Raw genomic sequence first — 21721 nt, forward strand, 5'->3', positions numbered from 1 at the left:
GCAAGGTGTATCCTTTCCGTATCCTTTTGGCTTTTATAAAACTCAAAAGTGGCCCCATGTGTATCGCATATCATCGCACTGTTTTGTGCATTTCAAATCAATCGCACTGTTTTGTGCATTTCAAAACCAATCACGCTGTTTAACGCATCGCACTATTTTGTGCATTGCATTTTAATCGCGCTGTTTAGCGCATCGCACTGTTTTGTGCATTTCAAAATCAATCGCACTGTTTTGTGCATTTCAAATCAATCGCACTGTTTTGTGCATTTCAAAACCAATCGCGCTGTTTAGCGCATCGCACTATTTTGTGCATTGCATTTTAATCGCGCTGTTTAGCGCATCGCACTGTTTTGTGCATTTCAAAATCAATCGCACTGTTTTGTGCATTTCAAATCAATCGCACTGTTTTGTGCATTTCAAATCTATCGCACTGTCTTGTGCATTTCAAAATCAATCGCGCTGTTTAGCGTATCGCACTGTCTTGTGCATTTCAAAATCACTCGCGCTGTTTAGCGCATCGCACTGTTTTGTGCATTGCATTTCATTCGCGCTGTTTAGCGCATCGCACTGTTTTGTGCATTGCATTTTAATCGCGCTGTTTAGCGCATCGCACTCTTTTGTGCATTTCAAAATCAATCGCACTGTTTTGTGCATTTCAAACCAACCGCACTGTTTTGTGCATTTCAAATCTATCGCACTGTCTTGTGCATTTCAAAATCACTCGCGCTGTTTAGCGCATCGCACTATTTTGTGCATCGCATTTCAATCGCGCTGTTTAGCGCATCACACTGTTTTGTGCATTTCAAATCAATCGCACTGTTTTGTGCATTTCAAAATCAATCGCGCTGTTTTGTGCAATTCATCACTCGCACTTTCTTGCGCATCGCACTGTTTTGTGCACCTTATTTGCATCTTGCATGCATCCTCTCGCGCTATCTTGCGCACCTCACTTGTACTTGTTAGTACATTGCATTGTTTTGAATACAAACCGGCTTCGCGTAACGTATAAGTCCAATTTTCAAAATTTTGCATTCCGTGTGGCATGCGTGTCACACTTGCATCATTTTGCATCTTATGAGGCATGCGTGTCTCATTTGTTCCATTTTGCATTCCGTGTGGCATGCGTGTCACACTTGCACCATTTTGCATCCTATGAGGCACGCGTGTCTCATTTGTTTCATTTTGCATCCTATGAGGCACGCGTGTCTCATTTGTTTCATTTTGCATCCTATGAGGCACGCGTGTCTCATTTGTATCATTTTACATTCCGTGTGGCACGCGTGTCACACTTGCATACATTTTGCCTACACGGTCTAGGAGACCTTAAATCCTTGGGAGGTGCGAAACCTCCGGTGCATTGATGTGCACAGCTTTTCGTGGCGTATAAATCCAATTGTATCAGTTTACATTCCATGTGGCATGCGTGCTTCATTCTTGCATTGTCATGCATATTGCGTTGGTCTGGCGAGACCTTAAACACGCACGGTCTAGGAGACCTTAAATCCTTGGAAGGTGCGAAACCTTCGGCGCATTGATGTGCACAGTTTGGTTGCATTGCCACGCTTGTCTTAAGCACAGGTGTCCAGACGGTCTAGGAGACCTTAAATCCTTGGGAGGTGCGAAACCTTCAGCACATTGTTGTGTGCAGTCAGCATACATTTTGCATCCCGGTCTAGGAGACCCTAAATCCTCTGAAGGTGCAATTCCTTTGGTGTTTGTCGTGCCCGAACGACTTTCGGTGGTCTGGTAAAGCCACCTGTCTATGTTTGCGGTGAGTTCCTAGAAGACCAACTAGGACGGTGGAAACTAGAGTTCGAACGGCTAATGCCTAGAATGCAAAGGTTCAGGAGGTCCGAGACTAAAGTCTGGTTTAAATACCCAGGGGTGTATCCTCGGCTTGAAATCTGTATAGAAGCCCCATAGATTGAGGCAGCATGTTGGTGCCTCAGTTCTGGATACTGAACCAACCTAGTATATCGCCTTGTTGGTAAGATAGGGAAAGTTGCAATCATAGTCGTTGCATCATAGTGCATTGTCATGCATTTCCATTGTAGCTTGCATGCATCCATTGCATTTTCCCCAGTAGATCGCATCATACTGCATTGTCATGCATTTTGTAAATATCCATTTCCATTGCATATTTGTAGATATTGCATTATAGTTTGCATGCATTCATTGCATCACCTCCACCTATGGCTCGCGCCTTTCCATGATTGAGCTTGGTTTGGTATGTGCCCATACTTCTCGTGTCAAAGCATAGTTCAGTAGACCGTTCTATGTTAGACGTGGCTCGTATGCGTACATGCCTTTTTTAGGCAAGATTTGGTTTGGCCCGCGTGCCATTTCCATTGCATTTTAGATTGCACGCATTCATTGCATCACACCTTCCATCTATGGCTTGCGCCTTTCCATGTTGAGCTTGGTTTGGTATGTGCCCTTACTTTTCACGTTAAAACACAGTTCTGCATGTGTACGCGCCTATTCCACGCTAGTATGTTGGTTTGAGGGTTGCGGCACCTTTTCTGTGTTAGACATGGCTCGTATGCGTACATGCCTTTCCTAGGCAAGATTTGGTTTGGCCCGCGTGCCATATCCGTTGCATTTTAGATCGCGTGCATTCATTGCATCACACCTTCCATCTATGGCTTGCGCCTTTCCATGTTGAGCTTGGTCTGGTATGTGCCCATACTTCTCGTGTCGAAACATAGTTCAGTGGACCGTTCTATGTTAGACGTGGCTTGTATGCGTACATGCCTTTCCTAGGCAAGATTTGGTTTGGCCCGCGTGCCATATCCATTTCATCTCCCCAGCATATCCATATATATATATATATATATATATATTACATTGTAGTGTAATTTTTGCATCCGGCATTAGGATCATTGTCCTTTCCCCAGCGGGTTGTTTCCCCACTTATGTCAATCTCCCCCCCAATACTTGTTCTTGTGTCTGTCTACAATGCTCATAGTTCAGTTGACCGTTCTATGGTAGACAGACTTGTTACCTCCATCAATCTATTTGACATAGGTGTGGTCTCGAACCACTCGTGATTGGATCGTGATTCAATTGCTTTGCATATAGTTTGCATTGTTTCAATTCCATTGCATCTTCATTTGCATGGTTTATACATTGTTTTGTATATATTGCATATCATTTTGCATCCATTCTTGCATTGTCATGCATGTTGCTAACAATATTGTATCTGTTAAGTTTGTTTTCTTTTCAGGCACGATATTGTATGTACGGTTCATTTGAGGCTGGTGCAACCAGACGAGCCACACAGGTATTGTATCCTCCGAGCGAGATGTATTGAGAATTGCATAATTCTCTTACATCCTTTCTGCATTGTAGTGTAGTTCGGTGTACGCTAGCTTAAAATTGTCGCATGTGTGCTTCGTTACAGCTTTCTTTGCATGATCATAAGTTATGTCCGGCTCTATGCATTGTCTTGCATTTTGCCCCTGCCTTCGGGCGCATATCTTGTTTGTCTTGCATGTTTGTCTGAGTCTTCGGCCTTGTCAAAAATGGGTCGTCTCTGGGCTTTGACATTCACTCCCGTCATTGTTATGACTTTCGAGTTTTGTCAAAGAGGGGCAACTGTAGACACCCCATTTTTGACCGTCCTCAAGACTTGGACGTCACCATTGGAACATGGTGATTATCCATGTTTGTGTTCGTTTGGAGTTCCCGGAGGTCTCGGCTACGCGCCTTGCCTCAGGATCTCCGAACTCGACTGTTTAGTGTCTGGCTTTCCACCAAACACTTGTGTTTTGCCTTGGAGGGGCAGGGAATGCTTTGTGAGGCATCCCCACACACCACCGGTAGTGGCTAGAGGCCACCGGCCGATTTTTGCTGCCATCGGCAATGTATTTTGCCGGTCAGCACCTTTTGTTGTCGGTCGGCACTTTTTTTGCCAAAATGGCATTTTTGGCCGGCTGACTACTGTGCATCTGCTTTTGCAGATATTTTATCACAGCTGTCTTGCTTTTGGCTCCCCTCCCCTCCATACACGTGTATGGAGGGATCTCTCTCTTGGAAGCTTGTCTTGTAAGCTTTACAAGACAAGAAGCTCTATAAGAGAGAGCCTTGTCTCTTGGCTTTAAGGTTAGACACTTGAGAGACTTAGGATATTTTTAGACAGCCATTTTTAGGGTTTTGAGTTCTAGGGTTAGAAACCATACACTTTCTATCTCTATATCTCCCTCTTGTTTGTGTTTAAGTGCATTTGTGTCTTACTATTGCACATAAACACATAGTGTTTCACCTTCACTTAGCTACTGAGGTTCTAAGAGGTTGGTTTTGAAGTTTTGGAGCTGTTTTCAAGCCAAGGAGGGCTGTTGGAGCACCATTGTTGAAGGGGTCTTCAAGGGTAAGAAACTAGCCCCTTTATTCCCCAATCTTGCATTGTATTTTTACCTGTCTTAAATTCGTTTTTGAGCTTGGTGTATAATACAAAAAAGTTCTATTTTTTAGCCCTCTTGATTGTTTATTAAGAGTGTTTTTTGGTTTGCAAGTTTCGAGACTTTGGTGTTTGGGCTTCTTCACCACTGAAATCTTGAGGGATTTCAGTGGTGGAGATGGTGCCTTGAAGTCTCCAAAAGGAGAGGGCCAACCCCTCTCCTTGTTGTCCTTGAAATGGACCCCTTTTGGCCTCTTGAGAGAGCATCATGTTAGAGTGTGTATTGGTCATGTCTTGGCTGTTTTCCATGCTTATTATGCCATGATATAACCTTGTTGTGTATTGGTTTTGGTACACCATGCATGCTTAGCATACCTACCATGTAATGCCATGTTGTTGCCTTAATATGCCTTAGGTTGTTAGCTTTTGTTCTAGCATGTTTTAGGCTTAGTCTTGTGAAGGTTTTGTGCTCATTTTGCCATGTTTTAGGTCTGTCCTAGGTTGTTTTGGTCAGATTTGGCATGTTTAATATAGCCCCTTTGCATTTTGGCTTGTTGGCCTTAAGTGCATGAATGTGTAGCATGGCATTCTTGCATTGATTTAGTGGTTTGGAACTATCCACCATGTTATTTCAGACCTTATAGCATGCTTGTATGTTTGCCTTGGATGTTTCCTTAATGCTTTGAAAGCTTGTATAGCATGCTCCATGTTTTGGCACTTGTGCATGCTTTTGAATTCGAGCCACTTAGATGCCATCTAAGAGTCCCTTTTGCATGGTCTAGGACTGTCTTGAACCTATTTTAAGTCCTCTTAGCCTCGTGAGGCTTGGTTGGCTTAGCCATGGTTCAAGTCTCTTTGACTTGCTTCAAGTACTTGGGCCATCTATTGCATGCTTGGTCTATTTTGTTTGCTTGGTTTGACACCATTCTAACATGAGTTTTAATGCTTACCTTGCATGCCATATGCCCATGATTGCCTCATTCAAATGTGCTTAGAAGTAGCCCTTTGAGGCTTGAGCATTTGTGCCTAAGTGTTGGTCCAACTTACTTGCATGTGTGTATGTATGTTTGATTCCAATTCCTTGACTTTTGGCCACTGTTTTGGCCCCTTTTAGAGCTGCCCAAATCATGCTTAAGTCCAATCTTTACATGTTGTTACATGTCTCACACTTCGCATGCTTTGATTACACCGTGTCGTGCATGACCATTAGCTTGTATGCTTGTTCATTGCTTGCTTGCTTGCATTGCCATGTTGCATCCCTAGCTAACATGCCTAGGTTGCATTGAACATGCATGTCTTGTCCCTTGATTTAGTGATAGGGATTGGACCCCTTTGGTTTGTTGGTTTGCATTACACTTAACATCAAAATGTGCACACTTGGTCACTTGGACCATCACACATGGAAATGCGCGATTGATGGTCCGAGAACCAAGGAGTATGTCCCCTTCACAAACATGATAAGGGACATGATTAGTGCATATATTCCTTGAATTGTGCTGCTATGCTCTGCCTTGTCCTCTGTTGCTGTCAATTGCAGATTCTGCAAGAACACTCTGCCGACCGGCACTCCTATCTCTGCCGATAGCTTCACCAATGGCCGGTAGCTATATATCACTGCCGGTGGTAATCCCACTCGGCCGGTGATGTCTTCCAGTATCCAGAGAAGCAATCCAGAGGTTTTGGCAGCCTCCAGAGGAGTAAAAGAAGGAAAAAAGAGGCAGACTAGGCATGGCGGTGCACTTCCGAGCAAGACCCGAGCCCGCACTACATCTGGCCGTCCCCCCCCGAGGCGGTTTACTGCTTTTCCTAGCTTAATTAGTTTGTTAGCTAATTAGGCAATTTGTAATATTTAATTAGCTTGCGTAGTTAATTAATTTGTATTATTTATTTGGTCCCTCCGAGCGAGGGCAAATCTGTAATAAGTGTGCGTGAGTGTGTGTATGTCTTCCAACCTCACGTCTTTCTTCCATTTTACTTACCTACTTTTGATGGTTAGTATTAGGACATGTTTACTTTAGCATACCTTATGCTATGCATGCGTGCATCATTCATCAGTATTGCATGCACCAGGCTCGGCGTATCATACTAACTGCATAAGTATTTCAAATCTAACTTGAATACATGCTACTTGTGCATTTTCACATGTCATTTATAGACTAGCCGAGCCTACTCTAATTGCATTCTGTATGTGATGCATTAGGCACTTAACATGAACTAGGATCACGCATGTTTGCTAACTAGTTTATTGTTTTGGCACGGAGTACGATGTAAGTATTTATGCTTTAGCATCTCACATGCGTGTGAATGTTAACATGATAGCATGCTTACCATGTGGCTAGATGCTTACGTGTTAAACTATTTGAATGCCTGTGGGTGAAGGTTGGATTGTTTGAGTTGGAAAAACTCGTTGAAATCCGTATTTTAGCCTACTTGCGAGTAGCAAATTCCAAAATACTTTTTTTTTTAAGACAAACAGATATGCAATGCTTATTTCCAAATTAGGCAATCTAGTCTATACTTGTTTGCTGCACGCATAACATAGTAACGCTAGGCTAATAATTGGTTTAAGAACACATAACGTTTTCAAAAACGGATGTCATGGTTAGTAGAGGCCGATCTTCGGATCGGACGAGAGGGGGTGCTCATAGCTGACCTTCCCCAATCGTACCCTAGCTCCCGAGCCGAGAAACTCTGGTGATGACGGACATGTGGCCTTCGGCATCGAGTCAGGGTTTCCTAAATTCCCCCATAAAAAATATTTAGGTGGCGACTCTGTATCTGGCAAAGCAGTTCATGTTTGGCACTTCTTTTCAAAAATCTGTTTCTCAAAACGATTTGCCGGATTTGGACTCTTTGGTTCAGATTAAGAACCGTGACACAAATCGAGTCCGAACTGTAGCGGGGTCCCTCGCGGACGTGTTACAAACGTCCCGGGCTCCGCACGCAAAAAATGGGGCGTGAAATCCCGTATTATTCATTAGGCTTACTACAGTTCGGACTCAATGTCACGGTTCTGAATCTAATCTTGCAAAGTGTAATACAAGACCGATAAATCACCAAAGAGTCCAAATCTGACAAATCGTTTTGGAAAACTGATTTTATAAAGAAGTTCCAAACATGGACTGCTTTGCCAGATACAGAGTCTCCACCTAAATATTTTTTTTTGGGGAGAATTTAGGAAACCCTGACTCGTGCCTAAGGCCACGTGTCTATCATCACCAAAGTTGCCTCAGCTCGGGAACTTGGGTACGAGAGGGGAAGGTCATGCAATGAGCACCCCCGCTCGCCCGATCAAAGATCGGCCTTTACTAACATGATATCTTGTTTTTGAAAACACATGTGTTCTTATTCTGGTTATTAACCTATAATTACCATGTGATACGCGCAGCACACAAGTATAGACTAGATCGCCTAATTTGGAACAAAACATTGCATATTTGTTTGTTTGAAAATAGTTTGAAATTTGCTACCCCCAAGTAGGCTAAATTTGGGATTTAATGAATTGTTCCAATTCAAGTAATCCAACCTTCACCCATAGGCATTCAGGTAGTTAATCAACTACGCAATTAGCCTCATGGCAAGCATGCTTTCATGGCAATCAATAACACACATGCGGTATGCTAAAGCGTAAACACTCACAGTGTACTCCGAGCCAAAACAAAGAGCTAGTTAGTAATCAATGCATGATCCTAGTTTATGTCAAGATGGCTAATGCAACTAGAAATAGGCTCGGCTATTCTAAAATGGCATGTGAATGCTACACTTGATACATGTATTCAAATTGGAATTGAAATACAATGCAATTAGTATGATGCGCCGAAGCCCGGTGCATGCAAGACAGATGAATGAATGCAAACATGCAAGCATAAGTATGCTAATTGAAATATGCCCTAAAACTAACCACTGAAAGCAGATAAGTAAATGGTAGAAAGACGTGGAGTTGGAAGACATTCACACACGCACGCACACTTATTACAAAATTTGCCTTCTCGACGAAGGGTCCAAATGAATACGCTAAACAAGCTACACTAAGCTAATCAACTAATCTAATAATCTAATTAGACTAATTATTACACAACCAAATTGAATAACTAAAGAAATAGCTAAACTAAGCTACTTAATTATTACAACATTTAACTAATTAACAAATTAATCAAATTACAAATTCAAGCTAATTAACACATATAGCTTTAAAATATGCTGCTTTAGCTCTGTTTGAAGATATTGAACATGTATGCTCGTATTCGGTTTCTCGCCCCGAAAAGCTCTACGGTTGCTCTCTTGAGGCACTGTCTGCAGGGTGTCCTTGAGAACTAGCTGTTGGATTTTACCAAAACAATGCTGAGGAGTGCACCAGTGGCCTGCCGGCCATGAGAAGCTACTGTCAACCCCCCTGCCGACCAAGGATGCATTCTGCCGGCCAAGGATGAGGGGGGTGCCGGCCAAGGATGAGAGGCTGCCGACCACTGGTATGCTGTGACACCAAGCTGCAAGAGAGCACAAAACAGAGGAAATGGAGGGTCTTCCAAGGATATGTAAGCACTATGCCACCCCATATCACCTCAAAACATCAAGGGAGAGGCATAATCGGATCCAAGACCATCAATCACGCATCTTGATGCATGATGGCCAAAGATCCAACTTGTGCAATTTCAATGTAAAATGAATGCACAAATAAACATATAATGCCTAAAACTCTATCATGCGTCATCAAGAGCGTCGATGACCAAGAATTGAGGCACGTTTTATCACTTGAAGTATGAAACGTCCCTCGTTTCTCGTGCTCGGATCAATACTTAATCCAAACAACAATGCAACACAAGCATGGTAAACATGCAATATGACTTAAGCATGCAAACATGCAACTACATGGCATACTCAATGCAATGTAATATGATTAACTTAACAAAGCTAATGATATGCAAACAATGCTAATGCACGCATGCACAATACAATGCTACAAGGATAAATTAGCAATGTTAGGGACATGCATACTCAATGCAAAGCAAAATAAGCATACAAGCAACATGCAAGTGAACACGCTAAATGGACTTAAACCAAAAGGGGTAAACCTCAGTCATGCCCCAAATCAGTGGCCAAAATGTTAAAAAGATAGTATGAAAAGCGTGAAAAAGGCAAGACAAACATGTATGCCAATTAGCTCAAGGATCAAAGCACAAAAATGCGGCTCTTAAGCACAATTAAAGAGTGACAAGCATGGATATGTGATGCATCATAAGTTCTGAAAACATGCATGGAATGGTGCCAAACCACCCAAGTAACACAAACAAAGCATGCAAGAAAGCTCAAAGCTTGAAACTAGCAAAGGGACTTAAGCCATGGCCATGCAAAGCAAGCCTCAAAGGGGCAAGGGCATCAAAAACAGGCCCAAGGCAGGTCAAGGTGAGTCTAAAAACATGCTTGAACCTAGCCATTACAAGCTAGAACAAAATGCCAAAAACATGGAGCATGCAAGGCTACAAAAGGGGTATTACACTACACCTATTAAAACCAAACATGGCATGACTTGGACAACATAAAATAGAGTTACATCATGTCAAAATAAGCCCCAAAACCTACTGAGATGGCATCCCAAAGACCTAAGCATAGAGACATGCACAATGATCCATTCATGAGGCATAAAACACCAACTCTTCAAGGCATTGAAAGCATGACAAAGGCAAGTGTATGACCATAAAATATGCACTGATATAACACTTAAAATGATGCCAAAGCATGCAAACATCATAAGTTAAGCATGCAAGCTCCCTTAAAACTCAAGGTTAGTCAAAGCATTTGCTCTATACCTATACTAGATATGAGTCATATGACCATAGCAGCCCAAAATAGTCCTAGAATAGCCCAAAATATGAATAAAATCATGCTGGAGCATAGCCAAAATATGCTAGAATGATGAACCAAAACAACATGCATACAAGGCTAGTAAGCAAGATTTGCACTACAAATACATGAGCCACTCAAGAGACAATCAAACCAACTTTAGATAGAGTTATGACATGTCAAATGATGATCAAAAACCCACTGAAATGGGGCCAATACATGCTAGCAAGACATGCTACTTTGATGAGCCACAAATGGGATTACACTACACATACAAGATGCATGCACAAGGTGACCAAACCAGTCATGGATGGAGTTAAGGCAGGTCCTAAAAATCACAAAAAAGTGCCTTAACTAAACCTCAAAAGTAAAGAGATATATGCTCCTTTGATAGGCCAAAATTCAAGCAAACAAAACAAAAAGAGAGGGGGGTCACCCCCCTCTGATTTGAGGCCTCAAAAACATATGCCTACTACTGAAAATTTACTGGATTTTAGTGGCTAAAAGGCCAAACAAAGATTAACTCAATGGTCTTAAAGCATGGTACAAAACAACGCCAAACAAGGCATACAAGAGGGTAGAACACCCGAAACACCAAAGAGGCCTTAAACAAACATCAAAATCAGTTAAATACAGAACTTTTTCAGTTGAAATCAAGGCCTAAAACAATATGCAAGGATGGCCAAAATGAGATACAAATAAATGCTAAAAGGGGGAATATACTCACCCTTGAAGCTCAACTTCGAAACCACCAACCTCAGGGGTCAAAAACCAACTTTCAAAGCTAAAATAACACTCCCAAGAACCTCAGCTCAAAGATGGTGGTGTATCACTAGGTGTTGTAGTGCAAAAGTGAAAGAAAAATGGACTTTAGAGCACAAACAAACTCAATATATAGAGAGAGAGAATGAGAAATATATATATATATATATAGAGAGAGAGAGAGAGAGAGAGATACAACTTCTCCAAAATTGCTGAACCTCTGGAAAGAAGGAAGAGCCTCTCTTTATATAGAGGAATGCAATGAGAAGCTTGTTAAACAAGCTTGGAAAGGGCTTCTGTGATATCCCTGTTCCGTAATATGTTAATTGGTCCTTAATATGGGCATGATTATGTGTTTAATATGATTTTGTGAGCCATTATGTGAAAATATGTGGTTTTGAATTTCTATCTGTTCACCGTAGGAATATCTGTTTGATTATTTGCTTTGAAAATTAAATTGAAGGCCTTATCGGTCACAGAACCTGAAATTGATTACGCCATTGTGATTGGCATAATTTTTAGAGCCTACGGTGAAATTTAATTTGGAAATTGATTCGGATCAGGTTAAATTGATTTAATTAATCATAAAGTGCTCAATTGTCTATTATTAAATTAATGTGACTTAGTGGGGCACTATGTACTCAAACATCCTCTTTGTTATTCTACTTGGCTGATTCTAACTCAAGATAAAGAGAGAGGGGTCGGCTAGAGAGAGAGAGAAAGAAGGAGAGTTGGGTGTTTGGCTCAATTTTGTGAAGATTGGAGGATTAAACTCAAGATTTTGCCATAGATTGGGAGAATTAAACCTCTAGGTAAGTGAGTGCATGAATTGTAATTAGTAATTTCGTGAATTGAAGATTGGAAAATGATTAAGAACATGAATTAAACTGTTTATGAGGAGATTAAGTTGTGTTGAATTTAAAGTCAACAGATGCATGTATGTAGGAAATTACTATGAATTTCCATATTTGAACACAATGTGTATAACCTATGTTCAATCGTGTTTGAAATCCATGTATTTGATCATCTCTTCACCAATTAAGTTGATATGAATGAATATTTCTCACATGCAAGAGTAGGTCATGGAGGTATGAGCTTTGCATGTTTGAATTTGATGTGTTGGTGATGAGTTTGGGTTAATTTGAGGCATGCATGTAAGTAATTCAAGAAATTGAGCTTCATTGTGTTGTAATTTGGTGTTGGTATCATGTTAGTATATATATATATATATATATATATGTGAAGTTTGAGCCAAAATCATGCATTTGGAACCTTTGAACGTCAAGTTGAAGCTCAAGAGTGTGTTCTGGAAAACCCAGAATTTTTTATGTCCGCTCGAGCAGGGAAGAGATGCTCGAGCGGGAAATTCATGCTCCCAGTACTTTTGCAGACTTGGATATCCGCTTGAGTAAGGGAGTTCACGCTCGAGCGAGGAGCTATGTAGACAGACTTTCAGCTTGAGCGCCAGACTTCACGCTCGAGCGTAATTTTGATGCATCTAGCACTTTTTGCAGACATGGTGTCTGCTCAAGCGGGGTAATTTCACGCTCGAGTGCCAGAGTTCGCGATCGAGCGTAAATTTGACATATCCAGTACTTTTACAGGCCTCAAGGGTCCGCTTGAGCAGGGAAGTCCACGCTCGAGCGGGGACCCTGTTTTCTGAAATTTTTAAAAGACATTCTGTGTTTCATTTTCTGTTCTCTTTCACTCCCAAGTACTCTTAGGCATGCATTGAGCATTGTAATTGAGTTAAAGAGATAAGAATGAAGCCTAAAGAGAAAAATGTGAATTTGGAACGGTTTGAATTGTTTGTGACCCTTTTGTGTTCATGGAATGTGTAGGGTCGAGCTCCAGGGCAAACCAACCAACCGATTACTGTGAGTAATATCTTAACAAAGATATCTGAAATATGTTGTTGTCCAATTGCTTACTTCTATGTAAGTTTTGTAAGTTCATTGATTCGATTGGTGGACAATGTTTGCTATACCAAATGAGTGGGCCAGAGGCTGTTTTGACATGAATGGATGGGCCAGAGGCCATTTTGACATGAATGAACGGGTCGGAGGCTGTTTTGACACGAATGAATGGGTCGGAGGCCGTTTTGACATGAAAGAATGGGCTCGAGGCCGTTTTGACATGAATGAATGGGCCAGAGGCCGTTTCGACATGAACGAATGAATGGGCCAAAGGCCGTTTTGACACAAATTGAAGTTTGAATGGGCCAAAGGCCAGTTTGTTCAGAACCGCAGTCACTTGACCTAAATTGTGTATATATGTTAACTAGAGATATGAATTGGGCCCAAGGCCATTTGAAGCATGTTGTTCTACATATCGTTTGTATAACTTCTGTATTTGATATTATTCACTGGGCTATCGCTCACACTCATTCATGTGTTTGTAGGTGAGCCCAGAGAAGTCTAAACCCAGCCCCAATGAAGTCTATGTGGAATAACAAAGGTTTTGGGAGAGTCAGCCCTTGTATCTCACGCACGAGACCCGTCTTCGCCCTTTTGGTATGTATTTATATTCTGTCATGTTGGCGAAGACTTTGCATATGTTGTATGTAGTCGTGATGGATTGACTTAGACTTATATTATCCTGTGTGTACAGAACCTTATCTAGTACATATTTTGTTGTGAGTTATTAATATGCATATGTATGTTTTGTTATGATGTGCCATGTAAGCACAACTCTATGGACAAAGTTTTAAATTTCTTCCGTTTGGCCCCCATTAACTCTATTAAAATACGTTTACTTTGGTTTGAGGCCGTATGTAATCTCATGGTTACTGGCCGGTTATGTCCTTAACCCACGGGGGCGAGTTTGGGTCATGACAGCTTCATCCCTCCATACACGTGTATGGAGAAGGGATGAGTGAAAACCAGCTGGCTCAAAAGATCTGGCGTGAAATCAGCTGAGACAAAGGGTTTTACCGGCCATCAGAGGTGGCCAGCAGTGCCTCATTGATGGCTGGCAGGCTTCATCAATAGCAGGCAGGGGAAAGTTCATGGCCAGCACTGCCAAACAGTGGCCGGCAGTGCCCCATGAGACTCATGCTGAAAGGACCAACACATGGTCCAAAAATGGGGCAAAACGGATACAAGGTTTGGAAAGCTCAAACCTGTGATGTTCTGCCGCGAAAGTCGAGTGCTTGACGAGTAATCGAACTTGTGGCTAGATGTACCTGCAAGCACAACCAAGTCTTGAGGACGGTCAAAAATGGGGTGTCTACAGTTGGCTTAGCTTAGATAAGCTTAGGGTATTCATTCAGACCCTTTGTTGAGAGGGCACAATCACTAATAAAAAAACACTTTTTGCGACCGCTATAAACCGTCACAAATAATAAAAAATAGCCGCAAAAGACTTTTTGCGACGGCATATGAGGGTTGCGATTGTGGGGGTGGCAAATACTTTTTGCAACGGCAAAGCAACGGTCGCAAATTATTTGCGACTGCCTAAACTACTTATGGAGACCACTATTTTGCCGTCGCAAAAAACAAAGAAAAACACTAACATGATTTTTGGCGACCATCTTGTTACCGTAGCAAAAAATAAAATAAAAATAAATAAATAAATAAATAAAAGTGTAGCGTTAAGCACTCTAGAAATAGGAATGACAAGAATTCAGACAGTATAGTATTATAGTTTAATTGAATATTCCATTTGAGTATCAAAATTTGAGCCATATGTGAAAGTTATTACAACTAAAAACTTGGGAAAAGTTCTTTTATGAAAAAAATACAATCCAGAACTAGCCAACCTTCTCATCAATTTTCTTGCTTGGGTGTTTATCCACTCTATCGATGAACTGGCCAATCTTCTTATCAATTTTCTTTTCAAGTTCCACATTGCAAAGATATGCTCTTGTAAGATATGCTTTGCAAGATATGCTCTTGAAAAGAAACATTAAAATGATTAATTAATTCTCCTGAAAAGAATTTTTGGTTAGAACAATCAATTTATGCTCTAACCATACATTGATCAATTTATCTTTACATATTTTTGCCCAAATCACCAAAATTTTGGCCTCTGTGTGAAGCCACCCTCACAATTTTTAAATCTGTTACTATTTTGGATGATGCTCTGCATACTCACCAGTCAAGAGCATGCACAAATTACACATGGCATCCCAGCAATAGACATGATATACACTGACTAGCGGTTACTGATCCCAATTGACTAATCACACTAGTTTGATTAGCCAATTTAACAGAAGATAACAAGAAAACTAGTATTGATTAATTTGGTGGCTAACCAGAAATCAATTCAACAATTACCCATAAGGCCTTATTGAGATATACAATCAAGGATTCTATTATATACATGTACAGTACATGTTTTCCATCATGCCTAAAAGTCTATTCTTAACAATCCTGCTATTATATTGCTTCATAAAACCTACTTCGATATAGGTATTAAATTAGGTAATAAGGCACTTTGAACTTGGCAAAAATCTCTTTCTAAAACAAATTCAGTAGCAAAACATTGTTGAATGATTTGATTCAGGCAACCTTTTAACATTTGGTCATTATGCATTTATCACAAATTACCTAGATGTAAGGGGACAGTCAAATCATCCAGATGGCAGCGAGCTTCTTATAACCATTGTAGATTAATTGCTTTGATTCGCTTTATATGACATAGAGGAACCTTTAAGCCATGTGTCAGAGGATATTATGATTGCAATAAGCTTGGCCCATTCGAACAACCACAATTCTCACCAACTCCAATTGGATGAATCTACTAGCACTCTAATGACTAACAGAGAAAACAAATGTACAAATGAAAACAACAACAAAGTTAACCACATATCAACTGGCAAAACCAGACCATATCGAATTGAAATCAACTCATTATAGATCAAATTCTCACATAAACATAGAAATGAGTAGCAACTTCATCAGTGGACTAGAGGTAAAGATTTTGACTAGACCAAGCACTAGATTCGCAAATTTCAATTAAGAAAACATGTTTGATACTATATAAAATTCTTTTTCAGTTAGTTATTCTGAACCGCACACCTCAAATCCACTCACATTCCCCACAATGCAACTTAGAAAACAAAAAATCATCAGCAATTCACTTAAATCTAGAGAAAAAGTATCTAAAAACAAGGAAAATCGTAACAATACCTCTTGGGTGCCTTTATCAATCTGCTTTAGAATCTATGGCCCTTGACTTGTTATTCTTGTTGAAAACATTATCCATGTTAGCTTCACCTGAATTTTAGATATAACTATTTTTTCTGTGATCCAGCAATATGTTTCATGTGTTTAGTTGTTTTGAGGGCAACACAGAAGCAACAAATCTAATACGACATAATACATGGTCCATATGATAACTACATGCAGAAATATAAGGGAAAAGAGAAGTATTCCAAAGAGATATTCAAAGAAATAGGCAACCTAATTTATAATAAGATGAAAATTCATTAAAAGCAGAGAAATGCATGCCTATTCATTTTCTTTTGAAGCTTGTTGCCCACTAGATGCATCTGACACCTATAATATGGTAGTATAATGTGTTAATAATTTCCATATGTCGAATTCCCATATGTGGAATTCCCAGCGCCTCTTGTACCATCCCAACCACATCATCTCTAGTCGCTGAATCCTCCATTAATGTTTGGTTTTCTTGGTTACCATGTAATTGGACATAGGATTCCCCATGATGAACCCAATTTTTGTACTTTTTTACGAACCCATTGAAAATAAGATGCTCCCTTACAACCTCTCGTGAAAAATTGTATCGATTACTACAAAATCGACATGGACAACTAATTGATGAACTTTCATCTCTATTGTTGTATGCAAATCTCAAGAAGTTATCAATCCCATTCACGTAATCAACTGACATCCGATTTGGCAAATCAATCCAATTCTTGTTCATCTTTCTATTTCTTTAACTGTGTTTGTACACATCAATAAAAGGAATGAGTTTGCAAAGTATCACAATGACAAGTGTATATTATAGTTCAAAAAGTACACCAAATAAAACCAATGGCCCATGAACACTTTTAGTTCAATGCAACCCAACAAGTGTTATTCTACAGTCTAACAAAAATTTATTAAACTATTAAATTTAGTCAGAAATTGGACCAAAATTTATTAATCCAAATTAAATTTGAAAACGGTTTGCGCATGAGTTTTCATAACTCAAGTAACCCTAACAACCTGAATTTTTTTGTTGATACATATAAATTATATATATGACACAAAAATAAATAAGGTAAAATACACATTCTTATGTAGAAGAGATGACAATAATATTTTTTTTATCTATATGAAAATGCGGTAGGTGTTTTTTTGGGTGAATAATGTGGTTAGGTGTTATGTGAACTAAAATCTTTAAAAAAAACTCAATATAATTATGTTAAAATTGTGAGTCTCAGTCTATTTTCTTTTAATCTTAGGGGACATAAGTGTAATTAACTCTATTATTTTCAAAAACATTGCATGGATTTTGGGTCAGTGAAATGTATCAACATAGCCCATCAATCATATGGCTTAGATCATTCGATGCTCATCTCATGAGAATCCTTCAAATTATTAACTTGTGTAGACAACTACTGAGGTACAAACACTGTAAAAAAGTAAATTTGGTTCAATTCTTTTTTGTTTAAAAAAAAATTATCAGACAAAAAAGAATTTTTATTAATAAAAAAGAATAAGTAAAATAAAAAAAAATAAAAACAAACAACGATCCATGGTGATAAAATGCAGCATTGCCAACTAAACATATTCCAATTAAGTTGACATGAAATAAACCAATCATATGCGAACACTAAGCGAAAAAAAATAATAAAATGAAAAACTCAGACCAAGATTGGCAAAGTGCCATTCGAAACAACCCAAAACAAAACAACAAGTAATCAACAAACCATAACAGACATCACATGGCCACAAAAGTGGGAATAACATTAAGGAAAACAAATAATGAAATTAATTCAAAGCAATTCTTCTACTACAAATATAATAACTACAATGAATTCATGTTGCTGCTTGATTTGAACAACAACCCATATATGCTCACTGTCAATGCATTAGTGGTTTGAAAGATCACATCTATAGTGCTAATGAAAGTAGGCAAGTAAACTCCACTCAGATAATTTGCATTGTTGACTTTGATTCAAGTGTTTTATTCATTCCAATCATAATCACGTTGAGAGTTATTTTGGGACTCTTACGAGTGATAAATGAACCAAATAATTTGAGGTTGATTGGTGTTTGGGTTGTTAAAAATTCGTTTGATCTTCATTCGTTAAGTAAATAAATCAAGTTAGAACACATTTTAAAACTCATTAAAATTTTTAAACCAAGTTTAAATAGTCCATTGCCTATTTGACTTGGTTCGATTAGCCTAAAACTACCAAATTACTCGAGTTCGCCTTGACAAAACTTCATTTAAGATCGGCTTCAAAGTTTAACGAACTAAACTTGAATAAATTTTATAACTCGTTAAAATTATCAAATTAAGTTTAAACAATTAACTATTCGGCTTGTTTAACACCTCTTATGATTGAGGTATTGAGGACGAAGTGAAATAATCGTCAAACTAGTCACAAAAAATTATAAAAAAGTAATGGAATCTGTCTCCCTAAATAAAAAAACAGAGGGACTTCAACTTTGAATCATCTTTTGCTAGGAATTATAGATTTATGATGGAGGAGGTATTGCTAATTATCCTATTTTATTTTTAATACTATATATTAAATATAATTAGATATGCACATATATTCATAAAAAAAAAATTATATGTTTTTCTAACTTGATCTTTTTCTACTATAATCAAATCATTTGATTGATTAATTGTGTCATTTGCATTATACTGGGATTATAAATGTGAGTTTTATAAAATGTGAGTTGAATCTTAGCCATATACAGATTTTCTTAGCATTTTTCCATACAAATTCTGAGTACATATCTTTACCTCTTCTGATATTTGAATCCTTTGGTATGTAATCGATCATTTCCAGTATCAGCATCAGGGATGTAACTTCCCTTTTATTGAATGTATGGACATTTTTTCTTATTTTTCCATTTAAAGTGGATGAGATTAATGCCCTTCTTATCTTCTACATTTGACAGTTGCTTTACTCTACAGTAGAGAAATAAATCCCAGTTCAGTTGTGGATTATGTCCATGATGGACTTATAAGATGACACAGAACACCACAATTGTGGAGGTGCCTTTTGGTTTGGAGCCCAAACAGACAAACCTGAGAGGCTGGCTGTTGGCTGGTGTAACTCAAACACCAATTCAAGAATACATTCTATCACAGCATTTTCAAATGCAAAAAAAGCACAAGGTAAGGTGTTTCACCCTCATAAGGCAGAGGCCGCACAAAATAATCAGCTAGTTCTAGATCACAAAATAATAAAATAAAAATTTTAAAATTCCTAAAATCATTGTATGATGGCAAAATTGGAGTAATATCATTTTCATGACTGAAGATAATCAAACATATCCATCAAACATAATTCTTTATCAATAATCAAACATTTTGGAGCCATTTTTTTCATCAAATTTGAATCTGATGAACAATTGGAGATGCACAACCAAGAGAGACAAAATTGATAAAATTATAGAGCATTATGAGAAATCCTAACGAATCTAACCTCTGAGAGAAACAAAGAACTCTGAATCTAATTGCCTAGAGTTGGAAAATAACCTGCTCAATATGTCCTTGAAAAAAAATAGAACAGGCGTTCGCCTTCACGAGGCACTGTCACGAGTGGACCAGCAAAAGCGCGCCATAGCTCCGTGTAAAGCGATGCTACAGATTCTTCTTGAGACAGATTCCATTACAGAGAAATACATAATTCGGATCATTAAAGAGAGAGTGGAATCGATGAAGATGTGTTTAGGCTTACCGATTATGAAATCTTCAACAGTTGTGGACGAGAGAGTTGAATCGATCTTCCATTACAGAGAAGTACATAATTCGGATCATTACAGAGAGAGTGGAATCGATGAAGATGTGTTTAGGCTTACCGATTATGAAATCTTCAACAGTTGTGGACGAGAGAATTGAATCGATCAACAGATTCGAGCGACAGATTCGAGCGGGAGAGGCAGTGAGATTCAAGCGAGAGACAGATTTTGAGAGGGAGGGAAAGAGAGTTCAGATTTGGGAAATAAGAAAAAAGAAAAGGGATTGAAGGGGTGAGAGAGAGCGTCAAGTTTTACTGATTTGGGTCAGGAAAATGAGATTGTAAATTGAGATTTTGAGGTCACAAATGATTTTTTGTGACGGATGAATAATCAGTCGCAAAAAAGTAGACGCAAAAAGTCATATTTCTAGTAGTGAATGTTGTAATAAGGGTGCGTGTTTGTGCATGTCTTTCAACACCATTTCTTTCTCCCTTTTACTTTTCATCTTTTGATGGTTAGTTTAGGGCATATTTTGATTAGCATACCTTATGCTTTGCATGTTTGCATCATTCATTTGTCTTGCATGCACCGGGCTCGGCGCATCATTCAAACTGCATTGTATTTCAATAAACTTTCTTGAATACGTGTTCTAAAGCATGTTATCAAGTGTTGCATTCATATGCTATTTTAGACAACCGAGTTTACTTAGTTGCATTTTTGCATATGTTGCATTAGGCATACTAACATATCTAGGATCACGCATTGATTTCTAACTAGTTTTCTGTTTTGGCTTGGAGTACACTGTAAGTGTTTATGCTTTAGCATCCTTGCATGAGTGTGAATGTTGCCATGAAAGCATGCTTACCATGAGGCTATTTGCCTAACTACTTAACTGCCTGAATACCTGTGGATGAAGGCTTCATTACTTGAATTGAAACAATTCATAAAAATGTGAGTTTTAAGCCCACTTGAGGGTGGCAAATCATCATGTTTTAAGCCCACCTTGTTTGGTGGCAAATCCGCATTTCTAAGCCCACTTGAGAGTGACAAATTCAAACCATTTTCGAAAAACAAACATGAGATGTTTTGTTCCAAATCGAGCGATTTAGTCTATACTTGCGTGTTGTGTGCATCACATAGTAAGTTAGCTAATAAACCGGAATAAGAACACATGTGTTTTCAAAATAACATATCATTTTTAGTAGAGGCCGATCCTTTGATCGGGCGAGCGGGGATGCTCATTTCAGGACCTTTCCCTCTCGTACCCAGGTTCCCGAGCCGAGGCAACTTTGGTGATGACGGACACGTGGCCTTAGGCACGAGTCAGGGTTTCCTAAATTTTCCAAAATAAAATATTTAGGTGGCGACTCTGAAATCTGGCAAAGCAGTCCATGTTTGGCGCTTTTGATTCAAAATTGATTTTTCAAAACCAATTGCTGGATTTGGACTCTTTGGTGATTTATCAGTCTTACATTGCACTTTGTGAGATTAGATTCAGAACCGTGATAGGAGTCCAAACTATAGTAGCTAAAACCCAATTCGCGCCCTCTCCGAAATGGGGGCACGCGGAGCGAGTTCGGGCGGTCTACAATAAGCTAGACCTTTTCAATGAGAATACCACTACAGATTCTGAGTATTTCTCTGTGCCACTTGTTTATTGCATTGATTAGGATTTTCAAAATTTTAATGAAAGCGATGAGGAAGGAATTCCTCTAGTTTTGAAAATTTTGATTAATTGAAAGGAGGAGAGGTTTACGAAACCCCTTGCAGATGAAGTCATTGCTTTTAATGTGGGTACTGAGAAGGATCCGCGTCTGGTCCAAATCGGGTCCACGTTGTCTTCGGA

The sequence above is a fragment of the Camellia sinensis genome, chromosome 12, assembly GCF_055761805.1.
Source record: "Camellia sinensis isolate YWXY chromosome 12, ASM5576180v1, whole genome shotgun sequence".
Taxonomy (NCBI): Eukaryota; Viridiplantae; Streptophyta; class Magnoliopsida; order Ericales; family Theaceae; genus Camellia; species Camellia sinensis.